This window comes from Vanellus vanellus, assembly GCF_965231255.1.
Source record: "Vanellus vanellus genome assembly, chromosome: Z".
Classification (NCBI taxonomy): Eukaryota; Metazoa; Chordata; class Aves; order Charadriiformes; family Charadriidae; genus Vanellus; species Vanellus vanellus.
The window spans coordinates 34,259,080-34,274,127 of NC_138908.1; positions in this window are offsets into that span (position 1 = coordinate 34,259,080).

The window sequence follows — 15,048 nt, forward strand, 5'->3', positions numbered from 1 at the left end:
CTCCTTTGGAAATCCTTCTTTTGCTTATAATTGAACTTAACTACTGGTATACAGGGTCAGATCAAAAGCCAAGTAGCTTTACTTTGAGTGACTATGTTTTAATGAAAGAAGCGGTAACATAATCCATATGCAACTTCCAGAATTAAAGCCAAAACAATATCCCAAAGCATGTGGGGTGAGGTCTCCACAACAGGGCTATGTCTGCTGATCCTGGACACATCCTCAGAAGGTAATAAGTTGAACTACTCCCTTGAATGTTTTTGAAGGACTGCTCCTTTTTCTTCCCATTCCTTTTGCATCTGTCATTTAAGGAAATCAGCAGGGCTTAGGGGATTTATCTCCCTTACATATCTTGAAGTTTTCATTGTGCCATCACCCTGGTGGCTAGGAATTGTCTCTAACACCCTTGCCCCATCTAATGAGCTGATGAAGGTGGAAGCAGCACCACTACTGTTTCATGTGATGTCTTTCCCCCTCTTCCCGGGTCCCCTTCAGTCACAAGAAGTCCCCCATCTACCCCAGGAAGCAACATATACATGCCAAGCAACACTGAGAGTGAAGGAAGAACATTTTCATGAGTGTTGACCAAGGCTAAATCAGCTGTGGGAGCAGGGATTAAGGTTTGCTCTCCCTGCTGGATAAAAAAACAAACTCAGAAAGAGACGATGTTTGCCTGATTTAGAGGAGGAGGGAGGTGGGGGGAAGGTGTTGCTTCTTCCCTTCCCTTCCCTTCCCTTCCCTTCCCTTCCCTTCCCTTCCCTTCCCTTCCCTTCCCTTCCCTTCCCTTCCCTTCCCTTCCCTTCCCTTCCCTTCCCTTCCCTTCCCTTCCCTTCCCTTCCCTTCCCTTCCCTTCCCTTCCCTTCCCTTCCCTTCCCTTCCCTTCCCTTCCCTTCCCTTCCCTTCCCTTCCCTTCCCTTCCCTTCCCTTCCCTTCCCTTCCCTTCCCTTCCCTTCCCTTCCCTTCCCTTCCCTTCCCTTCCCAGGAGAGGAAAACATTAATTTGCTGAGTGCATAGGAAATAACATGGGATCACACAGCTCTGTGTAACGCTAACTTCTGTGATAAATCAGGTCTAACCTATCTCAAACAGCGCACCTGAAATGTATTATTATTTCTGTGCCTCTCATCCTCCACTGTAAGAATAGGATAATAGCCTCTTGTGTCATCATGGTGATAATTGCATGTTTCTGAAGCTTTCAGATAATATAATAATGAAAGCCATAATAACTGAGGAAATTAATAGCAGTTCATTTTCATCAGATTTTAAATACTGAGTGACTACTGGAGAATGAAGGAAAACTGGAGAAAGGGAACTGTATAAATATCAGAACAGCGGACAATTCCACACTCTGGAACAAGGGAGGAAAATAATGATATATTACTGCAAAAACCGTATTACTTCTCTCCTAAGTAAATTTGAGGTCAGACTCTTGAAACCTGAATCATGATCCATCCACAAAAAACAGCCAAACTGGGAACTCAGGCATTATCTAACATTTCAGTGCTTAATATTGCAAACTTAATGTTCTTTTTGTGTAATTTTCCATGCAAAATATATACTGAGAGTAAAAGCTTAATCTCATTCCTTTTGACTTTTGAGATATAGATCTTGATAATCTTGTATTTGTAACTAATACAGCTGTAATTCTGTCAGGAAGTTTTAGTGGTAACAGAAACCCCTAGATGAAAACTCCTGATACCTTATCTCCAAGATGCATGTACCTAGAAGGACCTTGCAAGAACTGAAAGTAGGAAGTTTGTTGAAGTGAATCTGAGTGCTGATTTAACGTTAGTTTTACTGCTGTAGTTCTCTCTACAGACTTTAGCTGCAGAGCCGGGAGATGTCCTTGGAGCGCGGTGTTCATCTCTACCTGTGTATGCTGTTTTGAACTCTGCTAGGGTGACAGAAGCCAGCCTTCACTAATCTGCATTGCAGAGCTGGATCCTGTCCTTCTGCTCAGCCACTCCAGCAGCAGCCCATGCGCAGAAGATGGCAGCGAGTTAGGGGCTGTAGCTATGCCATCCCATCTCTGTATCAGAAGACCGTCTTCCTGTTTGTAAGATGTTTCTTGCTGTGTTTATCTCCAAGGCATACACAAACAAGGAGATCTACCTTCTTGGGCTAACATTCACATTTCCCTTCTGCCTGTGACCTGAATCATCATCTTTGCTAAAAACACTGAAATGTCTCACAGGCAGTGGAGAGGAATTTTCCACCTGACCCACGACATGCCATAGGGAATTTGTAGGGAAGCTGAATGCTCCCTACACCCTGCCAGGCACTGGGCTTGGTCACCACAGTGTACCAGCACATGATCTTCACTGTGAATAACACTGTTTGGAGCCAGTCAAACCCAAGGGCTGAAAAAGGAGACATTTTCCTGCGTCATCAGGGAATGCCAGATGTTCCCCCGCAGAGCTGTCCCAGTGCACTCTGGGACTGGTCACCTCTGCCTATCTGCTCCATTGCCACTTTCACCTTGGCAGGAGCTTCCCAGGTCCTGTCCCTCCAGGTGAATTCTGTCCTGGGATAGGAGATTTCAGAGAAACGTGTACATATGCCATTTCACTGAAGTTCCTGAACCTGATTGAGCAAATTGCCATTTCTCAGGTACTTGACTGCTGCACACAGTTGTAGCAAGGGGGTTCCTCAACTTCTTTTAAACATGTGCCAGATAAATAAATCTGAGTGAAATGGGAATAGACCAATTTTTCGGTAGACAGGACCCCAAAATCTTCTCACGGACCCATACAAGTTCACAATACTTTTGGTTTACATTAGTTCTTTTATTTCCCCTGGCAGAAGAACAAAATCATCCAGTGAATAGTAGCCTTTGTGGTATTTCTGGCCTTGTCAGAAGAAAGATTTCTGCAAAGTTTTAGAAAATGAGGTCTTTGGTTATTGTCTTAAATACAGCTTCAGATTGCAAAGGCAATGCATGAACATAGAAAGAAGCACTCTTGCTATTCCAAAGGGCTCAGGACACACATTATAGCTAGACCAGGGGTATTTTACTGGCATCAAAGGGTGGGGATCTTGCCTATTCTTTCCATTGCTACAAATAGTGCAAACTAGGATGGCTATATTATGGTTTTTCCAGTCTAGTTACATCGGTACCGAGGTGATCTGCACCAATCTGTCAGTGGGGCTGTCCTCCTTCACACCTCTTGCTGAAACTGTGGCAAATGAGACCCATAGAGCACAGCTGGTCCTGGCTGAGTATTACACACCTCCCACAGCTGCCTCATGGAACACCAACATTTCTAAGCATCACTGATTGAGCGGTCTGCAGGGCTCATTTCTCTTTTATGTTACAGTCTCATGCAGGAGGTCAAAAAAGTGGGCAATCCTTTTTGACTGAGATTTCTCATTCTTAGTTTATGAACAGAGTGGGTGAGAAGCAGGGAAAGGATCTGATCCAAACTGAGCTTCTGCACTCTTTGAGCTTTCCCAGTCCTTGTTCCAAGTCTGTGCTTCGCACAGCTTGTATCTCTAAGATAAGGGATACCCTAGATTGCCATGACCTCACATTGTACCTATTAGGGACTGATTCACTGTGTCTAAAGGGTGCTTCATAAAAGGCATCTTGCCTAAAAGAAGTCCTGGCTGCCAGATGTGAAGGTTTATTCACTAGTATCCATGGAAGACATGACAGCATCTAGGATTTTACAGGCTGAGTCACTGGATAGTGACTAAGAATGGTTATTCATCAGTAGCTGACAACTAAACAATCTTCCAGCCTTGTGGGACAGCATCCTTCAAAGCTTTGCACAAAGTTGACTTTAACCCCATATTTAGTTGTCAGGTTTTAGGTTGCACATTATGAATAACATTGTGATTCAGATGTCTCAGAGATGTTCAGAAACCTCTTACCATAAGAGCTCCTTGTCATAATTATTAATCATAACATTCCGAGAAGCAGGTCCTCCCATGCACCATGACTGTTGAATGCAGGTGCTAGAAAGCAGCCTTCCCCATCCATTTCCTACATAGGCAATGGAGAAAAAAATAAGAAGAAGCCTTTAGCTGCTTCCTGTGAAGAGGAGTAGGGGTAGTTACTCAGGAGTAGTGACCGTGCCATGCAGCAAGGATATTAAATTTTCATACCCCTGATCCTTGTTAAGGCCAAACAAAGGTCAGATTCAGAAGACTTAGAGCTATTTCCATTGACTTTCATTCAGAGGGCTGAATTACTCTGACTCACTATCAACCTCCATTTATGGAGCTCAGGTTTACAAGGCTGCTGAGCCAAGATCAGGATCTCAAGCAAGTGCAGAATTTTATAGTTTTTTGCATAAGGTGAGAATTAAATCTAGTTTACCTCTAGCTCAGCCTTGTTAGATGAAGCTGGAAAGAAAATCAAGCCATCAGCTTATTTTCTTTTTTCAAAAACTGACAACTTTAATGAGAATATAAGAAATAAAAATTGTAATGAGACCTCTGTGTTTGACTTCCACAGTGCCCTGGATGGTCTCATGCACATCATATCCTCCCTAAGCAGAGTTACACTGCTTGTGTTTCCTCAACAGCAGGGACACAACCCTTAGAAAACAGAGAATGAGGTGTTGTTTATGTCCATTTTTTGCTTTTTTTGGATTGCTGTTCAGATTTTCTTGCTTGTCTTCCTCTTGCTTCATACCTTTTCTAGATCTTTTCTGTTTGGCCATTTGTAAGGCATTACTGAGGTTGGTGTCTGTTCTGTTTCTTTTCTTCATAGTTTAATCTTGACTCTGACTACCTTTCCCTCCATTGATAGTGAAATTTGAAGTGGTAGATTTTGAAACTAGAAACTGTGCAGCAACTAACAGTAGCTTTAAGTGGCAGAGATGCAGGTATTGTGTGTTGACTAACCTAGATCCTACAGATATGTGGTGGTTTATGTAGTGAGTTTCTTGTGTGTACCTTATATTCTTGTACAGCCCAGATATTCCCAACTGGAGAAAGTAATCTATACAAGAAGAAATGGATATTCTCGCTGTGGAACAGGCGGTCCGTGTGACAAGGTTGAGGTCTGCTTTTTGTGGCATTAATAATTACAACTGTACAGTGTGACAGCAGTGCTTGCTGATTTTACTCCCTGGGCTTTTCCTAAGAATCCTTGCATTCAGTTCGGGGTTTTGACTGTACCTGAGCATTGAATGACATTTTCATAAGATTGTCATGACCCTGAGATCTTTACCCAAGTGACAATAGCTAGTGTTTCGACCTGTTGTTGGGTCTGTAATGTCAGGACTGTTATTTTCTGCCTGCAGTACCTACTCACTTGGGATCAACCTTTGCTTTTGCTACCCTTTACCACCAACACAGCGTTTCAGAGCCATCAGTCACTTCATTTCCACATCCTTTTCTTAATCACTGGTAAATATATTGAACATCTGAGTTGCTAGCACAGACCTTCACAGAACTACACAAATACTTGCTGTTGTGAAAGTTAAGCATCTGTTTGTACCCTTTTGTTCCTTGTCTTTCAGCCAGTTCAGGATCTCTGAAAAGACATTAGTTTCTTTCAAACCTTCAGTGAGGATTTGTGAAGAGCTTTCAGGGAATCAAACTGTTTCCCATCACCCTTAGCCATGTGTTTCGTAACTCTTTAGACAAACTCCCATCCTTAAAAGTTACATTAACTCTTCTCAGGTGCCAAACCACAGGAAGGTTTTTGAACTTACAAGAATATAGTTCTATAAAATACATATAATTATCCAGATTGTATGTGCAAATACATTTTGTGTGCCACAGTGGGCACGTATGGGTTACTCTCCCAGTTGGACATATGGTTGACATAAAAATATGTTGACATAAGGTAGACAAACCATGCAGTATCACTTCCGATTTCTCTCACGTGCAGCCTTACACTTGTAAGTTCATCCTGAACTGTACAGTTTGCCTGAAAGAGTAATTGTCCAATTATATGTATTTGCCTGCAGCTTTGAATGAAAATACATCTATTATTCTGATTTACTTGCAGCATATCGCAGACTAAAAAAAGACAGCCTGCCATTACTCACAGACCCTGGTGTGCAATATATAAGCTACCCTCCTAGGAAGGCTCCGGGAGGGTAGCAAATCCTAGAAGAGACTAACTTTTCCTAGATGACTGGCTCGGACCCTGTGGCCAGAGCTGCCATAAACAACATCTATGTGTCACAGCCATAGTTAGCCTCCACCAGTGTCAGAGGTTCCTGTCACAAGTGTGAAGGTAAATTTTTCGGAAGAATGACTGGTTTTGAACTGGCCAAATATTAACTACTTGATCAGCAGGGATGATATCTCAGGCCCTCTTGAGTAAATGGGAACCTTGCCACTGATTTCCAAGTGACAAGTGGTGTTGACTGGTGGTGAAAATGGCACTGATTTCCAAGTATCGCAAGACTTCATGGTGGTGAAAGATGTTACAGCTCTTCTTCTGTTAACTTGGCAACAGCCCTGCAGTTGCAGTAGACTGTGAAAAGACTCAGCATTGAGGCCAAGCATGAAAAACATCTCTTCAGGAAGCAATATTCACTGGAAACTAAGCACCACAGAAACAGGGTGTTTGGAATGCAAACAACATCTCAGCCTGAACAATAACATCACCGGAGCCGAGCTTCTGTTGTAGAAGGCTGCTTTCATTGTCCTCCATCTTTAAATTATGGTGATCTTCCTTTTGCTGTCTCTTGAGTTTGTCTTGCTGGTGGAAGAGCTGTCTCCATATCCCTGAGGGGATCCAAATGTGCAAATCCTTCCCCTGCTACACACCTGGGGGGTTTCAAGGGAACTGGTCACAGGGGTGGTTCTGCTATGCAGAGCAACAGGTACATGAGGATATGCAAAGGAAATTTCATCCCTTGCAACTACCTGCTCTGCATGAAACATCCCTGCCTGGCACACTCCTGAAGGATAGAGATCCTGCAGGAAGGTCACTGGGGACACAAAGGCAACTTCACAAACAAGTACCACTGCTGTAGCCTAAAATGCATGCTTTTTCTGGACAAATACATCTGCAGCACCAGCACCCAAAGTGTACGCAGTCTGAGTGGGAAGCAGTCAGTGGATGTTTAGCCCAAATAGAGCTTAGACTGGACCTTTATAAAGAACTTGTTTTTAGGGACAATAAGTAAGGAAGGAAAACTACCAATGATTTTAATTCCATGTAGAAAAAAAAAACATTGTAAAATTTAAACTTCATCTTTCTGAACTCCAGTGAATTATTTTTTAAAAAACGTGGTTTGAAATTAAAAACTTGAGCCTATATCTAAACCAAAGCCTTTATTATTGTGCATTTTTAAAATCTCAACCTACTTGAAATCTGAAAACCTTCTAAAATTACTGTCACGTTCACATGAGAAATACCTAAAATGCCAAATATTTGTGGGATAATTGCTGTTTACTTGACATTTGTTGCTGCCCTGAATTTCAGCGGACATACGCTTGCACAGTTCAACCATTAAGCTTAACATCAGCCACTTTGCAAAGTTAAATAATTCAGCTGTTTGCATTTCCCTACTAATTGCTGAGAGCAGCCATCCACACAAAGGATTAAGTGACTGAAAAATTGGACTATTATTCTGTAGGAAGAAGTCTAAAAAATGTTGTTTGGTACTTTCATATATAGCAGCTCTAGGAATAAGTTAATGGAGTTCAGCAAGTTAAAAGTGTGTTCAGGCCTGTATATCAAGTTCCATCCTGATGTGCTTTTAACTTTAGAAAAACATTTTAGAACGGAAGTAACAATTGGCTCTTAAATTCCATCTACCACCAGTGAACTGCTGTGTTACTACTAGAATGAAACAGTTCATTAAAAAAACCCAAACAAATAAGCCATCAAGTCCAAAAGCATCTGAAAGCTTGCAGTAGGCATTAATGAAGACAGCAGACTCTTCTGTGATTGGGGTGCTGAAAACAACACAGCAATATATAATCAAATGAATACTTTATGAATCATTGTAAATCTGTCTTGTGATAGTGCCTAGAAACTAGAATTACATTCTTCTCCTAAACACTTTTAACTTAGTGGAGCTTTTTGCAGAATTTTTTACAAGCAACTGTGGCTTTTAAAAGATTTCCTTCCTTTTACATTGATAACTCCTTCATAGAGTTCACCAGTAAGAAATCAAGGGATACAGCTCAAGGCAGTAATTTTGAGAGTGATCTGTTCAGTTTGACTAATCTGCTATGTATACATCTCAAGGGTTCTTTCTCTGGTTAAATAAATAGAGAGGCTTTCACTAACTTTTGCACTTGCTGGTCTGCCAGTAGCAATGACACTCTAATTTAGCAAAGGAAAAATACTTGTCCTGGATTTAGCTATAAAATATAAGATTTTATCTCTGCATCAATAAAAGCAATTTTAATTCCTTTGTAGCTTTCACACAGGGACAGTGTCTGAGGTTGCGGTTCTTTGGTGAGTCTTAGTGACATCCATGATGGCTTGTAAGCAAGGGACAGCGTCTGCACAGCAAGGTGTGATGCTGTGCACAGACACCAGTATGCATAGCGGGAAATGCAGCTGAGCAAGCGCAGTGCCATAGCTCTGTGGGTGACTTGGACTTGGAGTCACTAGCTCTCCAGCAGGACAGGCGCATGCGCAGCAGCTGTACTCATGGCTCAGAGCTGGGTCCTGGACCATCACTCAGTGACTCTCACTCTTCTCAGTCATATATTGAGAAAGCCATGTACTTCTAAAGCTGGACCTCACAACCTTTTGCCAATGCATGGATCCCTGGGCATGTTTTCCAGAGAGGTATGGAGCTCAATGTATGGCTGAAGTGTGCATGCATCGTGATCTCTGATCCTGCTGCCTGTGCCAACACCTTTGATGCCAGGTGACACTGGCTAGTGCTGCTGGAGGAAGGATGGATTCAGCTGGGTGGCTGAGGGATACAGCAATTCCAAGAAGCAGCCATCTCTGACTTTACTGGAAGGAACAGCAGTCTCCAGCCATTTCAGCAGTTGCTTTACTTTCTGTGGCAGTAACAGCATTGCCTTGACATAGCAACTGCCACTCACCTTCAGGCAAAATTCAGTGTTGCCCCAATGCCTGAGAAGACCCTCCATAAATGTCACAGGCTTGTATTGTTCTGCAGTACTCAGGCACCTGGGTTTCTGAGTTAGTTACCTCTGCACATCTCTCAGAAATACTTCATAGACCCTCATGGCTTGAAATGTCTGCTGTTGGGGGCACATGTGCTTGTTGCAATTACTGCAGTCTGGGTGATGCTGGAAAAAGGTCCACTTCCGTGAAGCTCTCAAATTTTACTCTTGTTTTGCTCTCGCCTGTAAAATCTACTGAGCTTCCGTTCTTCCAAGAAAAGGTCTTCGGACTGTTCACTCTTGTGTAATCTTTGGTGCGCAAAGAATATTTCTCAGTTTCACATGATTGTTTGTCTATATCCCTATGTCATCTGCAAAACTTGCCGTGTGCTGTTCTAGTAACAAAGTTGGTGAGAGCAATGTATGGCTTGTGATCAGTGCTGGTAGTTTTGAGATGGCATTTAAAATCATGTCAATCCAAGCACTACCTTTATTTTAGTATTGGGTTGTGCAGGAGCCAGCTTCTGACTTCTGGGGCATCTATGCTTGCAGAACTGTACGGGGGAAGAACAGACCAGGCTTTATTTTAAGGTTACATTCTTACAGAGCAGTATGTGATTAATGAAGGCTTTGAGCTTGTTATAGGCATGGACAGGCTATGCTGTAAATGGCTATAAACACAGCAGGAGAAGGTAATGTAGCTAATTCTAAGCTAATGTTTATAAACAACTTGTCAAACTTTATCACTGTTGGTTAATGTCTATTAATAATGTATTAATGCTTTATAAACTATTTATAAATGGAACCTTAATATAGGAGGAAACTTATGCAACTCAGTTCTATGCCTGTGGTTAAGTACAGAATTTTCTTCAGCTCCAGGCTGCAGGGGTATTTCTTCTGAAGTCCAAAGAAGTAGTACTGCACCAACACTAAATGCTGTTGGCCTTGATAAATACAACACTGATATGCTGACAGAAAAAAGCACACCACTCAGTAGGTTCTGATCTGGTTCCCACTTATTACTAATTGGATTGCCCCTAACGCTCTGCTCTGATCCCTCTCCATGTTACTGAACACTGAAGGTTTACACTATTTGGTTGTTGGTCCCAAGTCTCATGTTGGATAAATACACAGAGGACAACTTTGCTGTGTGATCATAAGGGAGCAGATCACACTACATTTGATCTCCTAACCCATAGAGAAAGTGAAGTGCTGCTGAAGAAGAAGTAGTTCACTGGCCTCAAGTAAAGAAGTGAGCAGACAACCCATTGGAGTTGCCACCAGGAAATGCTAAGTTCAGATATTTCAACTGAACTCAGTTTGAATGAATATACCTTCTTGCTTCCTCCTTTCCACAGGATACCTGAAGGGACAACATAAAAAATAAATGGTTGATGTCACTTCTTCCTGGAGCTCAACACTGCCTTGTGCACAATTGAGACCATTGAATGTGTCATAGGAACGTGACATTTTGTAAAAACATATTCACTCCAAAGCTGATTTTAAAAGATCAGAATACTGCTGTGATAAATACTTCAGGACAACAGGAAGTAATAAGTGCATTTCAAAATGTTATCTAAACCAATTTTTCTTATTTCTTCTTTACAGCCAAATCTCCATTATCCATGAGTGGATTACCCACTTTGCAAATAAACTACACCATGCTAAAAAATAAAACAAACGCAACTTTTTTTTTCTTTACATTTATGAGTCATTCTACATCTTCTTTTTCAAAAACAAGCATGGCGTGTTATGCTAGCCTAATTTACATACAGTGTAAACTGTTTATAGAGACCTCCACACACACACGTTTATCAGGGCTATCTATAATTTGCCCTGGATATCTGACAGTTAACAATGCATCCACTCTACCTCAACACTCTGTAGTCCTAAAGAGTCACTGTAATGAGGCAGAACAAAGAGCAAATGTCTGTACAGAACAACACACTTGTGACCTAGCAATGGAGCTTTCTTGTGGCATGAGTCCCCACAGGCTCCAGCCAACACCACCCTGAGTCCCAGCTTCCTTCGCTAGCCTCCCTCTACCCAGCACCCCATAATCTGGGAAGGAAAAGCCAAGACGAAAGTGAGTGCATTCCCTGAGACATGTGGGTTTTTTTTGCTTGGGTTTTTTTCAGTTTGATGTGAGATGTATTTTGTAGAGGCTGACAAACAAGGCAGCATTGCAGTTCATTAATGAGGCAGTGCAAGCTCTCAACACGTGTTCAGGGTTAGTTTGAAATTAACAAATGAGGGACTGTTATGACCCATTGAGTTGTTTCTGATGATGCAGTGTCACTAAAAGGAATGACCTGTGCTGTTCATCTCCATCTGACAAACGTGGTTATTAATGTTAGAACAAGCCATAGTGGCTCTTCTAGACTTCAGTTTCTTCAAAAGTGATCTGAGCATGACGTTTTATGGAGCTGCATCTGGGTGAAGGACTCAAACGATTAGGAACATGCGATATTTTAGCACTTGTGAAGCTAAAAAAGACAAAGAAAAAGGTGCGCTTGTCCAAAAACATATTGTAGTAAAAGGCCCAAACTTGTGTGTAATCTGTTTTAATTAAAGGTCTGTCAGAGGAACTTGCAAATTCACTGGTTGTGCTGAAAGAGCAAGCACTAGGAAAGAGGTACTGCATCAACCACACAAAGCAAGCAAATCAAAGGAATATTTCTTAAACCATCTCAGTGATTTAAGAGTTATTGTCAACATTTGGAAAATGATAGGCTTATGAGACTCTCAATCTTTTTGCCTGTCAATGAAACACGGGCTCTTAAGTGCCTACAGACCTCTGTCTGCAAAGAGTTAAGAGCAAGTGCCTGCTGTTGGGACAGAGCACAGGACACTGGGATGTTGGCAGGCCACAACCACCCACCTGCCTTCCAGCTGCTGTATGTCACCTTGCACCAGATGCATCAAAGGCAGATTTCGGCTAGCTGTGCAAAAATTGCCAGAGTTTGCCATAAGGGGCTGCACAATGTAATGGGCTTAGCGGGTCAACTCTCAAGTTCTCTTAGAGATTTCCTCAGGCCAAAGCAGATGGTGTTTGTGATGTATGGAGAATAAGCTCTCATACCTTCCTGTGTTACCTCACAGTCTGTCCAGCCCCTCTGGATAAAGTGTCATATATGTGAATTTCAGTGGATTTTTATTGGCTACTCTGTAACGAAAGGGAAAAATGTGAAAAATTTAAATGCAGCCAAAGGTAGTCATTTGCAGCATATTCTCTTGCTGCCTCTTTAATATCTCTGTCGGTTGAGCTTCCCATTAACAAACCACACTGTTTGGCAATTGAGACAGCCTTGTTTAACAATGTCCCGGCCTGGTTCTATGGGAGATGTGCTGGCAACTGACACCTGAAAACAACCTGTCAGACAATTACCCTCACTTCAGAATAAACAAAAGCTCTCCTTCATAAAAAGTTATGGCAAATTATCCATCACTCTACACCACTTCTTTCATTTTTCCCACTTTATAGATTGGCCAGCAGCATCTGTTCATCAGCTTATGTTCTCCTGTGGCGAACTATTTGGGGGGCTCCATTTGCTGTGAGAATGAGACTTGCAGGTTACCTCCTTGATGAGGTTTGTTTCAGGCCTGCTGCTTCTGTGAAAATGCAGAGCTCCACAAAGCCATTCAGGCCTTCTCTTTGCACCATGCTCTCCTGCTAGCCCATGTGGCAAACTGTGGAAGGTGTCTTCACAGCAGTGTTGTGACTGGGCACTTTCCTTTCAAACAGGTAGTCTTTGGACAGTTGTAAAAGTTGACCATCGTGCTCTCAGTGCAGTGAATGGGTTTGAAAACTGTTGATTCAGAGACATGATTGAGACTTTTTGACACTTTGCCCATTGTCACAGTCAAAGTTATTCACTCCTAGTAGCAGCCTGGCAGTCAGTGAGGAAATGAGAGAAATGATGCTAGGACTTCTTCATAGGCAGACTGCAACAGCAGCTCTCTGTCATGGCACTAGGCACACCAGGTTTACATTGAAACATAGGAGAAATTTGTGTCAGAGATCAAGTACTGCTTTCCACACACAGCTGAGCAAGAGATAGTATTGTCAAATGGTGCACTGAGGCATGCGTAGAGTACACACTATGACAGCTAGCTATCGTGGTTCTTAAAAAAGTCTGAAGGAGCTTCAATGCAAAGAAAAATAAGTGGAAAAGCCAAATTAACAAGCCCCCAGAATATAAAGCACATTTATCCTAAAGTCAGGGCCAAAGGTCTGGATGACTGGAAATTTTTCCACTTCTCAACTGGGTAAAAAGAATTTCTTGCTTTTTCTTTTTGTTTTGTTAAATGCAAAAAGGAACTAACAGAAAACCTCTTTACCAAGGTATATTTCTGTTCTGGATCAGAATACAAATGTATCTTGCAAGGGCTGTATCTGTTGTCCCAGGCTGATTTTTCTAAAAGAGCAAATTACTGAAACTTTGGTCCAAAGAGAGAGCTACATGATTGTGATACTTGTGACTTTCTGATGAAAAAAAAAGGGGGGGACTTACAACATATCCGTGTACTTAAGGAATGTTGCTTATATTTAAGTAAAAAGTCAAAAATTCCCATACCAAACAATGACAGATTTTAGTCATAGGATTACTGAGAGAAACATCTGTTCTCATAGTTCCTGAGATCTCAGATGTCCTGTGCTGATGCTCCCGCCAAATCTGCTGCAAAGCCAAAGCAAAACTGTAGTGGGTGGGATTTCTGTCTTTTTAGGGGAGTGTGGTACTGTAAAAGCAATGGGGAGGAGACAAGAGCTATATACATCACATAACTGCCTCCTAGTTGATGGGCAATGCAATGGAAAAGAAGAGCTGTCTTTCCTTTGTACCACCTACACCTTCCTGTGAAAAGCAGTCAGCACACCCAGAGATCTGCCATGGGTTGTGCATCATAGGTATAAATCAGAAATCTCACACAATGGTAGAAAGATAAGGACTTGATCCATTTCTCAACTGTAGAAATGGTCATCCAAGTCTGATGGCACAGCCTGAGGAACAGACCTTTGAACCAGGATTTTTGAATTAACCTGGAGGTGTCCACCTAAAATTGCCTCCCTTATTCTGGAAGTCAGTGGTAGTATACATATAAACCACTAGGAAATTAACTGCTAAGTAAAAGAGATCCCCCGCTTCCCTACACAGCGCTAGGTTATCTCATTGGGGAAGCTCTTACTCTGTCACACAACGAAATAAATGGGATGCTGGCTCCATCCATCCTTCAGTTCAGCCTGTTGTGAAATTCTTGTTCTCATTTCTCCGAGACAGGGAGTGCAAGGAAATGACACTGGTGCTTCTTGAGTGACTAATTTTACTAAGTAGAAGAAATAGAGGCAATGTGGCCATTTCATGCATCTTGCATTTCAGTTTGGTAAACTCAGCCAAAGGAGATTCAACTATATTTTGCATGGATTTTTCCAATGTCATTCAAACCAGGTACCATTTTCTTCCTAGTCCGTAACTTAAATTTTATCCTTATGTCCCTTCCCCTTCCCTTCCCTTCCCTTCCCTTCCCTTCCCTTCCCTTCCCTTCCCTTCCCCTTCCCTTCCCTTCCCTTCCCTTCCCTTCCCTTCCCCTTCCCTCCCTTCCCTTCCCTTCCCTTCCCTTCCCTTCCCTTCCCTTCCCTTCCCCTTCCCTTCCCTTCCCTTCCCTTCCCTTCCCTTCCCTTCCCTTCCCTTCCCTTCCCTTCCCTTCCCTTCCCTTCCCTTCCCTTCCCTTCCCTTCCCCTTCCCTTCCCTTCCCTTCCTTCCCTTCCTTCCCTTCCCTTCCCTTCCCTTCCCTTCCCTTCCCTTCCCTTCCCTTCCCCTTCCCTTCCCTTCCCTTCCTTCCCTTCCTCTCCCCCTCCCCTCCCTCCCCTCCCCTCCCTCCCCTCCCCTCCCTCCTCTCCTCTCCTCCTCCTCTCCTCCTTCCTCTCTCCTCTCCTCTCCTCTCCTCTCCTCTCCTCTCCTTCTCCTCTCCCTCTCCCTTCCTCCTCTCCTCTCCTCATCCTCCCTCTCCCCCCTCTCCTCTCCTCTCCTCCTCCCCCGG